General features: G+C 30.2%; 1 protein-coding gene and 1 non-coding gene across 3 annotated transcripts in view; both read right to left on the bottom strand.

Annotated features, from left to right (window-relative positions):
• LOC108905534 overlaps positions 1-20,251 on the bottom strand; it is a 296,022-nt gene that overhangs the window by 176,187 nt on the left and 99,584 nt on the right. The window lies entirely within an intron of this gene.
• On the bottom strand, positions 13,250-13,322 carry Trnaa-agc. The gene has a single exon. It is a non-coding gene; the product is annotated as a tRNA-Ala (tRNA).

The raw sequence follows: 20,251 nt of genomic DNA, 5'->3' as shown, positions 1-20,251 counted from the left end.
ATTAATTAATAAGTAATAAGCTATACAAATGATATGGGGACGGAGTCAGAATTATTAGGGGAGTTTGGTGAAATATTTATATAATTTACTAACTTTGTATCGGAAATAAAAATATGACCAGACCGGTACAAATATTTCCTTCTATAAGAGACCAATTTATTAGTTGTAGATGAGATGCTACATACAGAGAAACATACTGTATATAAACAGCAAAAAATAGTACGTTTTTAAAATGTCAAAAACTCAAATATCAATAAATATTTTTTTCTCTTTTTAATTAAACCAACCCATAATGAATTAACACATAAATAACCTATTTCTACGTTTAGAAATCTCCATAAAACTGTTTGGGTATTTTCAGATCCTGCGGCTGTGACGTCGGTTGTATCTGGGGATTTGGTTGCTGTATTTGCTGCAACTGCTGCTGCAGGTGATGGAGGTGTTGCTGCAACTGGTGCTGCGGTTGTGGCGCTACAGGCTTCAGAGGTGTCGTGGTATGAATCTGCTTCTTCTTGTCCAATTGCCTTCTGTTTTGAAACCAAACAGTGACCACCTTTTTGGACAGCCCCGTCATTTCGACCAGTTGCCTCTTTTGGTCGTTGTCAGGGAACGAGTTGATGAGATAGCAAGCTTTCAAAATGTCGGCTTGTCTCTCAGATATGACTGTACGGTTTCGTATGTGGTGGTTGTCGAGCAGATTTGATTTTATCAAACCAGAGTGTTTGCTTTTAGAGGTTGGGCTAAAAACTATAACATAATTTATGATTATGATATATTAATGTACACATTATACCTTAGTGCTAGCTACATACTCAGAAATGTTCACAATAATCAACAAATTATGGATATACATGCAGTGATTGTCACTAAAAAGGGAATAGGATACGAAGTGGGATTTCTAGGTGAAAAACAATTGACATTAAGATATCTGCAATTATTTTGTGAGATTTTTTTGTACTTTTCTTCCTTTTGTTAAATAAAAAATGTTGATGCAAAGTTATAATAATTTTTATTACATCAGACAAAATCAATACAAAAATTAAGAAATACGAAATGTTTTCAATTTAATTGGCAAAAATAAATGTATATTTTGATCAAGAAATGAAAAAAATAAGGCAACAATATCGACATCATAAGGCATATAGAACACATATATATAAAGTAACAACAATTATTTTAATAATAAGGATTCAAGTTTATTGAAACTATCCTAAAGAAACATTTTGTGTACTTTCATGTGTGTCTTCAGAGTAGACTTCTGTTTAAATCCATATGAGCAAACCTGGCACTTGAATTGTGGGTCTCTGTTGCACTCGTATCTGATATGTCGAGCCAAACTATGTCTATATTTGTATTTCCTCTTACATGTTGGGCAGTAATAGAACCCATCGTTGTTTTGGCATGTGTAAGTAAGTATTTTAATACCTAAAACGATGAAGCAATTACACCTAAAGTCATCTACTAATAATAAATCATTAGTTAAGTCATACTCGCGTTAGTGTTTAGAAAAAAATTAAAACAGCTAATCTTACCTTGTTACAGTTCCAGGCATAGATAACATTATCTTTTTTAAATGAAGAGAAATGCTGAGTTGCAACGTAGCCGGTATATTACTGATGAAAGTACAATATACAAGTAAGCAGAAGTTTATGAATAAAATAAGACATAAGTTTTTAGTATATAGGAGAATGGCTTCACGGAATGTATGTTTCACATCGTGATAATAAATAAAAGGTAAAAATCCCTTTCAGTAAAGTATTCCAGTTTTGTGTACGGTGCCCAAATGTACCTTAAGATTTGCTTTCTGCTTGAAGGGCCTGAAGCAAATGTGGCATTTGAACTGAGGCATCGTATTGCATTCATAGCGCATGTGCTTGCCCACTCCACTCCTATTCTTGTACCTTTTATGGCAAGTCACACAAAAGTAATAATTGTCATACATGTAAAAACCTAAAACAACGAAAACAATTACTATAGAGTATCGTCACTTCTAAGGAACATACTTCAAACAGTTGTGAAATCTGATATTTACAATAAGAACCGTTAAATTATTCTTGTCTAGAATACTGGATACTAAAAAGGAATGATTCCAACGCTTAACAATATGTATTTATATACTGCAGTAATATTATAAACTATTATTTATCGAACAACATAACTACTACATTTTCGATAGAATCTAAGAATCCGACAGAGCAAAGTAGTTACTCTTGTTACAAGGCTGAAGCTTGAATCTTCTGAATTTTGTCACGTTTTTCATGCAAGTGAGGCTTATCAAATGCGTTTTAAGATTCCCCTTTTGCTTGAAACTCTTATGGCAGAAGTGACAAGTGAATTGGGGCGGCTTGTTGCATTCGTATTTAATGTGCATGCCTACCGCACCCTTATTTTTGTACTTTCTGTTGCACGTCTTGCAGTAGTAGAAGCCTGCGTACTCGAAGAATTCTTCAGCGGTAACTGAAAAAATAGGCAATTTAATGGAGGAAAGGTCCAATTTGCACAAAAGTTCTTCCCATATCTACAACCCATTGCAGTGTGGAAAGTAACTTTCAAACTGTTTTTGTGTAAACTTCAAGAAAAATGTTAAACAATTCTTTATTTAAAAAAAATTCAAACATAACAAATTGCTATACTTATATTTAATAACATTTATTTCAAGCTGTAATTTATGTTTTTATTTGTTGGAATATAAAACGAAAATTGATAAATATAAAGTAGGTACTAGGTAAACATAAGGCGTAAAAGCAAGTACTTATTTTATAGATTACAAGAATATATGCATTATTGCAAGAAATTATGTACGTTCGCTTTATGTGACTTGAGGTTCCCCTTCAGCTTAAACTTCTTGTCGCAAAAGTCACAGTTAAACTGTGGGTCTTTATTGCATTCGAACTTAACATGTTTGTATAGGGAAGTGACATGTTTGTATCGCTTGTAACAGGTCTTGCAATAGAATACAGTGGTGTTACTGACCTTATCCTCCACTTTATAGTAAAAACTGCCTAAAAACACGTCGTTATTAGTTAAAACATTTTTCAATTGTGTTGATGATGGTCAATTCGCACCATCCTGACCATCACCGCCAAGCAAATTGGCATACAGTGTGCTATTATGCAATTGCAAATAATACAGTGGTATAGAGTATAGATTCATATCAAATTATTCAACTTCTATTTCTACAAAAATTCTTTACGTTGCATGTATGAAAGCCACTGTAGTGTACTTACATGTACTACTGTAATACAAAATTATTTTTTTTTATTTGTGGGAAATTACCGTTAAACTATCCACTAGTTAAAAAATATTTGATGTTTAAACTATCTTCCCAGATAAAAGATGAACTAAGCATAAAACCCGATAAGCTTCAAGAAAAATATACTTTTTCCATAACTTTTTATTCAAGAAATAAATCATAAAAAATACAAAACCAACAACTGCATTTATGTAATAATATTGTGCAGGTTCGCTTTATGCGTTTTCAGATTTCCTTTTTGGGTAAATTTCTTGTCGCACAAGTCACAGTTAAACTGGGGAGCTTTGTTGCATTCGAATTTAGCGTGCTTGTACAAAGACGCTACGTGTTTGTATTTTTTTTGACATGTTTTGCAATAGTACCACGTAGTGTTGAACTGATCCATTGCTTTATAAGATGCACCTAAAATTTAATAAACAGATACATCATATAAAATTAAGTCATTGCTTTTTAATACATATTTCTATATCATAAATCTGCAACTGACAATTTTGATGTCAGGTATACCTATAACTGTTATTATTAAAACTAGAAACCTATTAAGACAAAAAACATTTTAATGTAGGGTAATATTATATTAAACAACATTATCTGTTAACAATTCAATCAATACTATATTCGATTTGTTTACATTAAATGACCATCAGTTACAACTTTGTTTCCATTATTTGTTTATCAATATTTATCTACAAATGTTCGACTTAAGATAACACTGTGAGTGTAGAGTTTGTGCGATTTTAGATAAAACTTCTGCGTACATTTCTTTTTGCACAGGTCACAACTAAACTAAGGAGCTTTATTACACGCAAATGTTACATGTTTATACATGGATGTCATGTATTTGTACTAATTCTTGCAGTTTTTACAAACAGACTCGTCATTTACTTTATAATAAATAAGGGTTCCTAAAAATATCAAAAATTACATAAAGTAAATAAAGCAGAATAAATTAGAATTCATCCCGCATACACAACAATTTGGTCCACAAATATTTTTGTGTTTTCCAAGCATTAATCCAAAAAATTATGCATGTTGGCTTTGTGAGACTTGAGGTTTCCCTTCTGCTTAAACTTCCTGTCGCACAAATCGCAGTTAAACTGAGGGTCTTTATTGCATTCGAATTTAACGTGCTTGTATATGGAGGTCAGATGTTTGTATCGCTTTTGGCAGGTTTTGCAATGGAACCAGGTGAAGTTATTAATCTTGTCTTCAACTTTGTAGTAGAAGCTGCCTAAAAACATAACCACTGTTAATTAAATTATTTTACAGCTTTCAATGATCAGTCATCATCTGCCAAAATATTGTCAGTGTATAATTTAATGCTTCAAATATTATTATTTTATAGAATTCTCCCACTTTTTTTTACATTCCGTAGTATATAAAGCTCTAAATTATGTAAAATACACAGTACAATATTTTAACAAACTGAGGCTTAATTTTTTATAAACAAATAGTCGTAGCTAAATTTAATTTTAAAACAAACTGTTATTATGTCAGTCCTTTATTAAATAATGAACAGCAACACATATAATTGTTTAGTATGTTGGTATGAACAATTTATTTAAATTTTTACATTATTTTTTCAACAATAACCTTAGGCTGTTATTAGAAAATTTAAATATTATTTTCAAAACGTAAGTTTGTGTTTTGTTTTAAGAGGTCGTTAGGAGACTGAGGAAGAAAACTCGTGATGTTAGGAAAAATCTGATTTACACTTTTCTCGTGAATATTGGCTACGTGGTATTTCAGTGTGGCGTTTCTAGTGAACTTTTTATGGCATAGATGGCACTGAAACTGCGGCAACTTGTTGCACTCATACTTTATATGCTGTCGAACTCCGTGGATATATTTGTATCTCTTGAAACACCTTGTACACATATACAAATTGATGTCTAGCTGCAGGAAGCCTAAAACCACAAATACTATAGGGTGGAAGGAGTTTTACATACACTTCATATTTTACTATACAAGTAGCTTCATGAAAATTAGTACAATTGTCCACATAACATTGAAATTTTTAAACACTTGACTCAAGTTATTTGCTCAAGCTTCAAAGGTGGAAGATGGTGGATGAAACAAACGAAATAAGTATTCACCAAATAATACTACAGTGTGTCCTGTTTAAGAAATAGACATCTTATTTTATTTTTATTTATCAAACAGATTTGACAAACTTGCTAAAATGAATCCCGTGCGATGATTTTTTAGTGCAATCACTATTTTCAAACAATTAATAACAGGTTCTTAGATACTCAAAATATATTTTTAAAAAATGAACAATTTCTTAATAATTTTGGTACCTATAACCACAATTTTTCTAAAGTTCAGACTCAGCACAAAAAAGTTTTTAAGTACGGTCAAATTACATTTTCAGTATTTTCCGTAGATCTGAAAAACACATTTTTCAAATGTCAAAAACCTTGTAAGTAATAAATCTAAAACTGTGCTCGTTCTTCAAAAATATACTGAATACACAAAAACCTAGGTTTATCTATTTGAAATACTGTATAGTGGTGCTGTAACTGATATTTTGTTACCCTGAGTAAGAATGTGTAGGATTTTTTTACATTCCTAATAATACTACTCTAATTTTTGCACAAAAAAAATGTAGCAGTTATCCGTGGCTTTAAATTATAAAATAAACGGTACATTTTCACAATGCCTATTTAATAAAAATTCATAAAAATCGATTGATAATGGAACAGGTGCTTTGAAACAAAAAAAAACAAAACAATTAGTTTATTCTCTCATAGTAAATATAAACAAAAACAACATTTTTACAACATACGTTGAACTTAGGGACGAACAAACGAATTCATTCTAAATCAAACCGTTTGTGTTTTGCAAACAAATGATCTCTTAGATTTGTTTTGTAGAAGAAACATTTGCCGCAAGAATTGCACCGAAATCTAGGCTGTTTTCCACATTCAACTTTCAAGTGTCTTTGTGCGCTTCTTCTATGAAGATACATTTTGTCACACTTAGAACAGAAAAATGAACCGTTGATTTCGTAAATATCTAAAACATCTTTGTATTAATTATGATATAAAATAACATCCACATTTAATGCAGAAGACCATTCATTTTTCAGCTGCATCCATGTCTCACGAAAATTTGAATTATAATTTCGAGTATATACAGCATTGTTTGTGATTTCAACTTACTTCTAAATTCGGATTCACACATCTTAATTTTGGTTTACAATTAACTACAATAAATTAAGTAGGCCTTACATCTAATCTGTCTTATATTAGGAACAGGCAAATATAATTTTTACACAGTTTATTGAAAGTGGTTTGGATTGCGATAAAAATTTATAGAGATTTATGAAATAATTTCACACTTTTTCTAAGTAATGTCAATAATTTTAATGAAACAAACGGAATTGTGGTTTCTGTCTAAAAATTTCAGCTCCACAAAACTTAATCTCTACAGATTAGCTGCTATCAACAACATATTAAATTCAAAACATAGGTGATTTGTAATGAGTCAACTACTTTTCTTAGTGTGACTACATTTATGGATTTTAAATAGAAAAGGAACGCCGATTCGTTTTTTGTTTAAAGTATCTTCTGGAAATCTGTGTAATCTTTTATTCGCCTTATGAAGCTTCTACCGTTAATTACAGAGAATTATTTGTGAATTAAGTTGCCCTCAGATTAACTTTGTGCTTGGTGAGCATATGAAATTTTAGATTTGTTTTCTGATAGCATAATTTGTTGCAAAACTTGCATCGAAACTGAGGAGGTTTACCACATTCAAAATTGACGTGTCTAGTAGCGCTTCTTCGATGAAGGTATCTTCTACCGCATTTACGACAGAGAAAAATCCCATCCACCTCGTAAATATCTAAAAAAGTAAGAGTTATAAAGACGGAAATACGTTATCTTCCCAAAGAAATATTTGTAACGATTTTTAAAAATAATTAAAAAACGATTTGTGAAAATAAAGTTTGTAATTTTCCTCAGAAAGAACTACAAAACAGATACATTGATAAAAGTTCTCACAATAAATTGCGTACACAACCAATTCATGTATATTTGGTACCCATGTTACAATTTTATAATAATAAAAATATTTTTGTCATAAAATTAACCGTACTATGTACTTATTTACAAGTAGCCTTAAAAAGTTCAAAGCCAGCACTTCTAAAAACAGTCTTTATGCCTCGCTAAATGAACTTTTAGGTCCCTTTTATGATAAAAACATTTACTGCAAAGATTGCACTTTAAAGTTGGAAGTTTCCCGCATTCAATTTTGAGATGCCTGACAACGCTTCTCCTGTGCTGATATTTTTTTGTGCACTTAAGGCAATAAAACATTCCTTCGGCTTCATAATAATCTAAAAAAAAAAATAAGAATTGCAAGTACTTCCATCAAAAGAACTTGTACAATCGTGTCGGGTTAAGGTGATATTATATACATTCGAAATATTCTTAAAATATGCAAAAGCTATAAATAAAACAGTGTTTTCACCTTATTGTTTGCTTCGAAACTGGCTGAAATTTTATTAATAACCTCAAAAATAAAAGACATTATTAAAGTATAAGATCCTAATGCCAACCACACACGTAACGATAAATCGTACGGATTTATCTGCAGATTTAACTGAGTAGATGTGCTATGTGTGGATAGCAAATATGCAGTACAATTTTTCGTTACATATGTCGCTAATATAAATCTTTCGCAAGTTTTTTTTACATGGAAAATTAATAATAATGTATTTCCACTCTTCATTCCCTCTTCAGATTTACGCTATTTATTTGATTCTAAATAATTGTGTTCGTCTAAATGCATAGCGTTCATATGAGATATTAATGATGTCTTCTGGGAATAACTTCTGGAACAAATGAGGCATTTGAACTGTTTTTCTTTTCCACACTCATATCGGACATGTCTGTTCAGATTATATTTGTAGGTGTAACTTTTGCTACACTTTTGACAAGCGTAACGGCAAGGCTTCCTTTGACCTAAAAAAAGAGAAAAGGACAGATTAGACACAAAATAATGTTGTATCTTGAAATTTTCTACTTGGGAAACTAAATGCAAGGTTAGAGAAAAAATTAATTTTATTTAACTGATAAAATATACATAAACATTATTTGGTGGTATGTCTTTCGATATTCAGTAAATTTTTCAACAAGTTTTCTTCTTAAAATTAATAAATGCTATGTACCTACTTTCTTACTCTCAAAGTTATAACAGAATGTTATTCACTAAATCATTTATAAAATAGCACTCATGATGTTATAACTTTGAATAATTTACAACATGTACGAAGTTAATCAATTTGGCTTATAAGTAGTCCAAAAAAAAGTTTTCCACTAATTTGAATCACTTAAAGTATTTGTAATATTTGTGTTTTTAACAAGACCCCCTGCATACGTATGGATAGAGATGACGTGGGACTTAAGGCTGCTCTATTGCGTGAAAGTTTTTTGACATATGGAACACACGAACTGGGGTGCTTTGCCACATTCATAGTTCAGATGGCGCCTCACGCTGCTCCTGTATCGGTATCTCTTAAAACAGCGTGGACAACTGAACTTATTGTCTTCTATCGGAAACTCGTCTGAAAATCGAACAGTATTAAAATGGGTGTGAACACATTATAGAGGATGTCCTCCAGACGGCACAATTACATAATTTATGGTCTACCCTAGGTCGTACAATACTTACCACAAGCGGATTCACAAAGCGACATTAATTAACATATACAAACAAATGATTCATTAAATAAAAATTAATGAGACATTTATTATTTATTTTTAGCCAGACCTTTTTACCATATACACTTTGATAAAACAGATTTGGATGAGTAACAAAATTTAATATAAGCATACGAAAGGAATACAATAATTTTCTAAATAAGACTAGAGACAATACTCAGGACTTTTTAAAAATATTTAATATATAACACATTTTGTAGTTAGGAAATATTTACATCCAAAATGAAAACCGTATAAATGTGTTTGAGAACTAATTCATAAAAATAAACAAATAATTAAACTTAAAACACTACATTTTTTTAAATAATACCACAGAAAAATTTAATGACAAACAAAATGCAGTAAACGTAAATTAAATGCAGACGTACAAAAATCATTTAAATTTAAAATACAAAATCAACCTTTTACAAAACTGTTGGAAAAAATTTCCCATTTCATATAAATTTGTTAAAATCCATTGATTTCAGATTAAGAATTCTAGGAAATCATAACATTTTAATGCAGATATTGGATTATACATGTGTTACACCTTATTCTGAATTATAAAAACATGCTTGGGTATCATAATGTTAGACATCTTCCAAAATTAAAAATTCTGTAAGATATTTTTTATGAAAACAATTTGATTTCTGGACATTTTATGTAGTTTCCTGTTCTGCTGTTAGATTCTATATTCGAGTTACTTTAAAATTTGAATAACTCTGTAATGCATCCACAGTTGACAGGAAAATGCAGTCAATGGATTTTAGATGATAAGCAGTTGTTAGCATAATTACGAGAGTCAAAAGTGTGTTTAGGAAACCAGAACGATAAGAAATTATTTTTTCTGCAATACTATTGAAATTATATTTACCTTCTAAGAATTTCTCTAAATGACTTCAATATTTAAAAATATACTTGCGTACTTTACTTGTAGTAAATTTTAAATGTTGTCTATAAATTGAACTGTCTATATTAAACTAAAACATAACATTCTTGAGTTTCAGAAGCAGAAAGTTTTATAAAAAAATATAGATAGATAATTTGAATACATACTCGTAGTAATTTAATAAATTCTATGTTTAAAGTTAGGATATGACTTTATCCGATATAGTCTAATATGTATTATGTTAACAAAGAATTAAAAAATGTTCAACATAATTAATATTTTGCTGGGCAGTACGTTACTCCTAGCAACAGTCTGCTAATTATTATTTGGGCCTGAAGATTTACATTCTAAACTAAACCGTACTACACATTTTTAACATTACGATGTGCATATTCAAATAAATGAAACATATGAATTGTCGAAGAGATTTTTTTTAAGTTTTAGTCGATAAAATATTTTCAGTGCAACTTCAGACTTTCAAGTTCCAGTTATTCAGTATTGTACCCGCTTTGATTCAAACCACTGCAACTGGTCCTATTCTATGCTGAGGTAGAAGCCGTGTATGTAAGCTACGTGTGACTTAAGGCTACTCTTTTGAGTAAAAGCTTTGGAACAAATTTTACAAACAAACTGTGGGGCTATTCCACACTCATACCGGGTGTGTCGAAGTAAATTCCATTTGTATTTGTAGGATTTTGAACACTTTTGGCATTGGTAGTCGTAATTATCTGAAACAAAAAGTCGGGGTAACAGACCACTCAAAAAAATAGGAATTAGATGTGAGTTAATAAAACTTAAGATGATATTGAGTTTTCCCCCAAAATATTTTTTTGACATTTCCTCAATTATAACAAAAAATTTTTAAAAAAATCGTTATTCACTATAAAAATTAACATAACACAAAAGTTAAGAAATGCAAATATAGAAGTGTCAATAACTGGCAACAAAAATTGACTTGGACAGTTTTTTTTTAATAAAGTAGGTATACAAAAGTTTATCTAACGATTAAAAATTATTTTAGACATTCACGAATTTTGTATTTATAACTAATGGCGCATGAAAATGAAATGATGCTGGATCTTTGTCCATCGACCTACTTACCTTAATTCTAGAGGAAAACATTATCATTACAAACTTTTCTCTGCTCGATATCAAAGGACATTATCTTTTATAAAAAGCTTCATTTTGATTTTCTGACATCAAATTCCACATAGCTTCCTTCGCAGTCTTTTAAACACTCGTATTAGCAACATCCACAATAGATCGTCAGACCTGATTGCGGATGTTGCGCATTCCAAATTTTGATAGATTTGCAAAAAGTTTGATTGGTTTACTTACCACGATAATTTTCATACATTTTTACACTAGATTACTAATTAGATTCGTAGACGAATTAGATGAATTAAACTGTAAACGATTTTAGTCATTCGTTTTGATTTGTAGAGCAAGCACCCATCAATTTCAGCGTGATTATGTCCTTAGTGATATTTTAGAACGGAAAACCAAGTGACTCAGATGGTCGGGTACTGTAATAAAAATACTGTGGAAGTAAAAAAAATTTAATTCTCCTTTTTCTTGTCCTTTTTTAATAATTGATGAATAAAAACAAATAAGACATGCTAACATTTACATGACAATAATATAATACTATTTCTATCTCCACTTTCTGCGCAAGGAGTAGTAAGGTCGAGACACTTATGCGGAAGAGGGAGCGGCATATTATTATTCAGCGGGCCGCATTTACAGATACTTTTATCTTTGTTATTTCAAATAAATCATCCTTTTGTCCTATTCAAGAAATATTATTTATTAAGTGACAAGGAATTCTTCGTACCACCTCTTCATGTCAAATTAATTTGCTCTATACCATGGGTGATTAACAAGTGGTATTTCAAGTTACTGTTCTGTGTGTACGCTTTGCTGCAAAGATTGCACACAAACGCCGGATTCCTGTTGCATTCGTACTTCACGTGTCTTCTTAAATTTGATTTGTACTTGTAGGATTTGAGGCATACGGGACAGGCGAACTTTTCTAAACCTAAAAATTTGAAACCACTTAATACAAAGGTGTGTAAATTAACCAGAGTTTCATACAAAGGTCCTTTTAAAAAAAAGAACCTATTACGTTGCACATTTTCTACTAAAACAACATGCCTAGTAGTGAACGTAGATTGGATCAACTGATTAGAAACAAACGGAATTGAATTAGAATTTAATGTTTTGTAAATATGTTTGTTCAGCCATTTGCAAAAAAAAAAAAACTTAACAAAGAAAACAGTTTACAACTATAAAACCAACTCAAACAGACATTAAGGGGTAGCACCAAAGCATGATTTAACTGAAATGCTTGGCCTTGAAGTGATTCTTTAAATGATGCTTCTGTTTAAATCTATAGTGACACATGACACATTCAAATTGTCTCTCTACTCCACATTCTAGCTGAAGATGTCTACGCAAAGTATTTCTAGATTTATACATGCGTCCACATGTGGTACATTTGTATTCATAATCTGAAAAAAAATATGTTTAAATAAGGTAGTGTCTAAAATATTTCAAATTTCGTCAAGAACTGGACACCAAATACATTTTTTTTCTTGCTATCGGCTTATATTCTCATCTACTCTAACATGAAACCAGGTGCATATTGAAACATGTATTAACTTTACAACTTTAAACACAACTAAAAAACTATTGATAACAGATATTGCAAGTAATACCAAGCATATTTTTTAGAAAGAGGTAACTTGTTTTTAAAATGTTTTATATTCAATTTCGAAGGTAGGCGAGCACTCAGTTTTGGCTTGCATGTGGTTTTTTAAATGGTGTTTCTGTTTAAACTTCTTGTGGCATATCTTGCATTCGAATTTCCTTTCAACTCGACATTCCAAATGCAGGTGTCTCAATAATGATCCCCTGTGCTTATAGTGTCTGCTGCACAACTCACAACGATATTCTCCATCTGAAAAGGAAAAATCCATTTTGTACTGTAAGTTCTTCAGGAATAATATCCATTATTATTAAGTCAGTTCAATGCAGAGGTTAAAAGATGCGCAGAGGACAAAGACTACATTTAATCTAACCAAAGACTTCCGCTATTAGTCATAAATTAATATCCAGATTCCCTAGTCTTCTAATTTTAAAATATGGATCAAGATATTTTAAAAATACAAAAAAAATGCAAAAGAAGAACTTTGTTATGTATTTTTATCGTTTAAAAAGATGTAATACGATTGGAACAAATTTTAAAGCAAATTTTTTTTAAGATTTTCCATTACATATTTGTATACCTATAGGTATGAAATCTTATAGCTATAATTTAATCTTAACTGTTCATAAAGTAGAAAAAAGATGTCTCAAATTTCGAAGATTGTAATACTCGGAAACAAAAATAAAAAAAGTTGGAGGCGCCGGGCATCGATCCCGGTACCTCTCGCATGCTAAGCGAACGCTCTACCATCTGAGCTACGCCCCCCTATTAAAATTTCAGTTCATAAATGGGTTACAAAAGCTGTCAGTTGTTCTGCTATCTTAAGATTAGATGTAAAAATATTTATTATGTACTTAAAGTCACTCTTAAATCAAGTATGTGAAAAAAATAAATACCTTGAGTTTCGCACTTCATAAAATTAAATAAATATGATACATAAAGAGAAAGAAAAGAATTTTAAAGAAATGGGCATAGGATTTACCGCCAGAGGTTGGACATTTAAAGATAATTTATAGAAAACTTTTCTTTATCAGTACCAAAAGTATTAAAATATCAAGAAAAATAAACGATACATTTTTAAATGTTTTATTAAAAAATATTTATAAAAATATATTGACATTTAATAACGAAATATAATACAGCGTTAAATATTTCTTACGGTAAAATACAAAAACCAGTTTTGCTCGTATTACTAATTTATAAATAATTATACTACAGTAATAGGTACATAATAAATAATTTGAGGAATGTATTTATTTCGTCTACTTTAGCGAGTTTAGTGTGTGAGTGGAATAAATGTTGACAATTTGTGGATTTTTATCAGTACTTATTTAGCTAGATATTATATTAATCGTTTTTAAGAATAATGTTTACAGTGTACTATCTTCTTTATTAGTGGACTAAAAGTTAATTATACTACTGTACCCATGTGCAGCAAAATGGGAAATGAAAAATTAAAAAATCAATAGTCAACGTAAGACCAAACTGACAGATATAGAAACAGAATAATTATAAAAAGCAAAATTCGACCAATTTTTCACTAAAACATTTCACTAGGACTATAGAAGTAAGTTCAATAAGAAAGTAAACTATTCGAATCATTAGAAATTAAATATTTCATACTTCTGATGAAAAATCAGTTTAAATAAATGGAATACGAATAATAAATATGAGATGTTAAAGAAATTGCAATGGATACAATTGCATAGAAAAGGAAGAAACAGATGAAAAAGAGAAGAGAGCGATAATGGATGCAAGAGCATAATCAACAACAGTGAACAATTTGCAAAGATTGACAGGTAAAACTTTACACTTTCGCAGGCCACTTGGAAACACTCAGTATCGTATTTTCTAAAAAAATACTTCACACAGAAACGTAAGTTCATTATAAATTATCGGCTACCTCTTTATGTCTCGTCCTCATATGTAACGTCAGCACATATTTGTGTTTAGTGGCATAGTTGCAAAGTCCGCACTTGAACTGAGGAGGCATGCCGCAAACGAACTTTTCGTGCCGCCGCAAATTGTCCAGTCTGGTAAATACATTGCCACATTTCATACAACCATGGCCCTTCTTGGATATTCGTTCCCAAGCGGCGCCTAAAAAATATTCCAATGTATATTACGGTACAGAAAGATGGGTTACTACCAATTTTACTCCCACAACCGAAATAAGAGTATTTACACTTAAAGGGAATGCCTGGATTTAGACTGTAATCAGTTATCCTTATGTAAATTTACAGGAAATACTTACAACAGAAATATGCAATACATTGCTATTTCTGAAAAAAAATACCTATAATTAAGTGTAAACAAAAAAAAATAATCAGGAAAGCAGTTTCCTCTTCGTCATTCCCAAATTTGTTCAAGGTTCTCAATAGTAAAGACATTCACTTAGTTGGAAATTCATTATTCATTAATTTATTACACTATTCATTAAAAGAAAACAACTCAATATTTGCTTTAAAACAATTTATTGAACGGGATATATATCTGTTGTAGGAGCAGTGGTATGCTTTTTTAGGCAAATAGCAATATGTTTCTTTAAGCAATCTGTCCTGTTCGTCCTGTGGTTACAGTGGGGGCATTGCAATCTACGTTCAACAGATCCACAATCTTTGCGGTGTCGATTTAGATTGACCTTTTTCGTATACCCCTTCCCACATTGGCAGTAGTACTTCTTTGTTCCTAAAAATAGATTGGGTAAAAATTGTCTAAATGTATATGCGACTAATTCAAAGCTAAAAAAGATGAAGTTATAGTTAGTCAGTAAGGTAGTTTACCTCAAGATAAAATAGTTGCAATATTTTTAGAAAATCCCAGTATTATTATTGGATACAATATTATATTTGGTCCTAGAGTTTACCACAGCCAGGCGAATGAGCATTCTGTTGTAATGTTTACAGAAGGTTCAAAATTCATTGTTTAGAATCAAATACTAACAGTCGAAAACCGATAATGTTCTAGAAACAAAGGTATTATATTCGTGTAACAAATATCACAAAAAGATTCAATTGAATGCACTTGTCTGATTTTTCCACAATGACAGTGGAGGTGTATTCAAGTTTTTCCTTTATTTATTGGAAATTTTGCCACCTGTGGCAATTTTTCTAAAATTAAGAAACAGCAACAGTCAAGGATTAATTTAATGAAGATAATTTTGCTTAGCAAAAAGTCCTGCACTAAAAAAAATGTAGACATATGAGAAGGTATTAAAAATGAAGATTGCCAATTAAATACAAGTAAAATTATCATATATTATTTTTGTAAATTAAATACAATTTATTAATTTAAGTATAAAATAGATTTTTTGGATGGTATTTTTACAATATTCCTGCCGACAATTGATAAGGTTACGGTACTATTTCAAAGCACCTGATTGTGTTTCATCATCATGTGACTCTTAAGGTTTTCTCTTCTGTGGGTTCTGTGGGGACATAGTGTACATGCTAACCGCTTTTCTTTCCCACATTCAACACTGTGTCTTCTTAGACCTCGTGCATATTTATATGATTTGCCACACTGTGCACAGGAAAACGGGCCACCTGAAAATAACGTGATAAATACGTAGATATGTACAGGAAACTAAAAAAAAAACGATACTTATACACATAACATGGTTAAAGAACATATTTTATTAAAATTGAATTGCACCAAACAAAAAACATGTAAAAAAAGTTCTTCGTTGCAGCAATAGTGTCCTCCAAGAACCTTTTTTTATATAACATGGATGAGTGTTTTAGTCGTACTGGCATTTTAAATAGGTAGGCAACATACTACCCTTTGAAAAGCAAAAAGTCACTAGGTATGCGTACTACAAACTAAATAATTAATTACCGATTCCAGATTTCGTGTGAGTTATTAGACAGTGATAATGAATGAGAGGATGCGATGCCAAAACGTTCTGGTAATAATAACGCAGTTTATAAATGTTTAATTCAAGTCATAAATAAATTTCTTCTGTTTGTAACTTTTGATCTAATCAATATTTTTTTACGCTACGCTCGAAGGCTACTTTTGTAGGTCTTTTGAAGACGGAAAAAAAGTACTTTGCTGTTTTCTCATGGAAATTAACGGAAAAAAGTTATAAACGAAACACGTGAATTTACGTAAAAAGTATAGAATTAACCACCCTGTAAACAATCTTCCTCCCATTTGTATGACTGTGGAAACTACCAATAGAGATTTTTGGGCACGCTTAAAAATTTCATGTATTTCCTTTTGAAAAATACTTGAATACATAAAATGAACACCCGTGATTTCCCTACCAAAGTCGTGAACAATTTAGTTTTAAACAACAAATTTTCTGCAAAAAAATTAAGGCTTCTTTAAAGACATTGTCAGTCTTTCACAGAGTGTACAGGAAGAGCAAGAGGAAAAAACATACAAATCTTCTACTTCCTCTAAATTTTTAATATTACAATGTTTTCCATATTGTGCTTTTTCACGTAATGCATACGTAACACGTTTTTTCTGTAACATTTATAGTTGCATGACGTGCACTGAAATAAGGGATCTTTTCCACACTCATAGCGCTGATGTCTCTTTAAATTGTGAGGTCTGGAGTAGGATCTGCCACAACTACATTTGTATCCCCCTGGAATAATACAAATTTACTTAAAAAAATTTCAACGATAACAATACAAATTATTACGTTGTTATATTTGAAAATGAAGGGTTAAAACGGAATAAAAGAATAAGAAAATCATTTATTACAAATATTTATTAATGTTACTCTATTCTAATGTGAAATACTTACTACATAAATAGCAATATTATACAATACACAGGATGTAACAGTTTTGAAAATACATATTTTATTCAAAACTAACCAGTGCTTCGGAATTAGAAAGGTGTTTGATTTCTGACAGTTGTAACAGTGAAGTATAGGTTGAATATATCAAATCCTTCCATAATTATGTATATATAGGTTTAGATTTAAAAAGCAAAGGGGTTAACATACGAAGTTCTATTCTCTATTTCTATTTTCTTTTTTTTTATAGTTGAAACCATACACACCCGTACCAATTCATATGTCGCTGGTTAGTTTCTGTATCTTCAATCATTCTTGACTAACTGATCAAAACCTGTGTTTCCCTTCGAATATTCTAAGTATAGCTATTTTCTTTACCAATTATTTATTTATTGGGCAACACACCATCAATTTATGTACAATATCTTTAAGATAGATTGACAGATACATTAAGAAGAAGAAATAAAGAGGAAGTTCTCGTTTGATACACTATGTCTTTTCATATAATGTGAACGTAATACATCTTTTCTAAAACATTTGTAGTTACATGTCCTGCACAGGAACAAAGGATTTTTTCCACACTCATAGCGCTGATGTCTTTTTAAGTTGTGAGATCTGGAGTAATATCTTCCACAGGAACATTTATATCCACCTGGAATAATACAATTATATCACAAAATATAAACTACGTTTTGACAATATTAAGTACCTTTTCGTTATGAGTGACATATATTTTAATACCTGAAATTTAATCGAAGTACAGAGACAAATTCGAAAGGAGCCTTTATTAGAAAAATACATAAACATTAAGCAGTCTAATATGATCTGAAATAATATCAATTAAGTACAGATAGTATGTATATTGTACACTATGTTACGTTTGTGGTAGTTGTGAATCCAGGATGTCTAAAAGCTCTTGGCAACGCACATTATCGACATAACAGTGTAAGATTTTTTTAATATGGAGATATTTTGTATGTCCCTCCTTTTTAAGGACATTCTATAAATCTTAATAATTTGACTAGCTTCATTTTTAAATTAAAATTATTTCTAACTGATTTTTGTAGTAATAACTCTAGTCTAGTAACTAAGCAAATTAACTAACATTAAAAAATATCTGTCACTGTCAAATAATTAGTTTTCTTTGTGGTTTGTGAGAATTTTAAAATAGCGAAAAACTATTTTAGAAAAAAATCTTAAAGATTCGCTTTTAAACACCCTTTTTATAAAACATATGAGTTAAGTGCAAACAAAGTAAACTACCATACCTATATCAAAAGATAAATAAATACCATCATCCTACAAACTATTGAAATAAATATCTCTTTCTTAACTCGAAGTCTTTACTCTTTTTCTTACACTAAAGCGATAGAAAGTTACTCTATTCTATGGATATTTCTAAGGTGAGATTGCAGTACATCGTTTCTTTTACACTTTCTGGGACATAGAGGACACTGAAATATGGGTTGTTTCCCGCATTCGTACTGGATATGTCTAACGACGTGTTGTTTCCTCCCATACTTCTTGCCGCATCTGCGGCACATGTATCGACCATCCTCAGTTGCAGTAACTAAAACATTGCCAAAATTACTCCCGATAAAAAATAATCTACGACTAGAAATGAAGGGATTTGGAAGATTAAAAAAAAACAGACGAATACGGAAAATACGTTTAAGGTTAGTGGCAAGCAAGCAAAATGTTTCCTACTGTTTCAATCACACGACAATTTTTTTCAGTAAAATGGCAACAAAACAAAATTTTATGATTTTTTTAAGTGAAATATCCATTATACTATTCTATACACGAAAAATGTATTATTATATGTTCTAATTTTGAAGAAAAATTAATTAAAATTAATTTTTCCACTAAATATTATTATATATCATTATAATATATTTATTATAAACACATATAGAGAATATTTAGATCAAGGAAGGATGTAAATAAAAAAATGCATTAAAATACTTTTGTAAAAATATATTTAAAACCTAATAACTATATGCAATCGAAAGTAAGTGAATGATAAAAACGTATTTGCAAATTTTCAATTAATTATAAAAAAATATAAGTGTAAGAAGAAAATAAAACGTAATGATATTATTAATGATAATATTAAAAATATTTAAACGTTGCTTGAAATAATATGAATTAGAATAAGAGACATAACAGAAAAATTAATATATACATATTATTATCATTGAAAATTTAACGATATATTTACCATAATATTTACAAAAAAAAACTAACAATGAATCACAAATCCATTCGTCTTCCTAAATGACCTACTTCTTTCAATTAAAAAAATTGTAAGTCAACTTTTATTTCAAAGCATTCAATAATGATAAAACGATAAAATTTATGTATCATTACTTTAGTTCAAAATATTTTTTATTTCAATCATGAATTTTATTATTATATAATAATAATATTAAATATTGAATTCCAGAAAGCACTTTCAATAGTCTAACTAATCACTTTGTAGCTAACACAGTTACAAATATACAGAGTACCGAAAATGAACAAACTGGTGATAGTGATGCAGATATGTGTCCCTTACATACGTATATGCAATGAGATCCAATTTTAATAGAAAGACATTCATAAAATCTTATATGTGGAGGGGACCTTTTTATAAAAAATCTTTTTCCGAAAGGAAGGTATACCTCTTTATAGGATGATAGGTGTATTTTTTGCAGTACTCTAAGTCTTTCGAGAATCTTGTACATATTTTAAAGGACTTAAGACTTGGGATTCAAAACATACATGGTTACATAAAGAGCAGCAACATTTTTATTTTTACTCTAATTTTTTAGTTTTTAAAATATACTGATTCCTGTACTATCAGAGGGAAAAGGGAATACATTGAAGTTTATATATATGAGAATACATTTGTAGAGTAATAATAATTGAACATGCATTGAAGATATACATATTACGAAAA

This window comes from Anoplophora glabripennis, unplaced genomic scaffold (assembly GCF_000390285.2).
Source record: "Anoplophora glabripennis isolate ALB-LARVAE unplaced genomic scaffold, Agla_2.0 scaffold53, whole genome shotgun sequence".
NCBI lineage: Eukaryota > Metazoa > Arthropoda > Insecta > Coleoptera > Cerambycidae > Anoplophora > Anoplophora glabripennis.
This window is presented reverse-complemented; position numbering and strand designations above follow the sequence as displayed.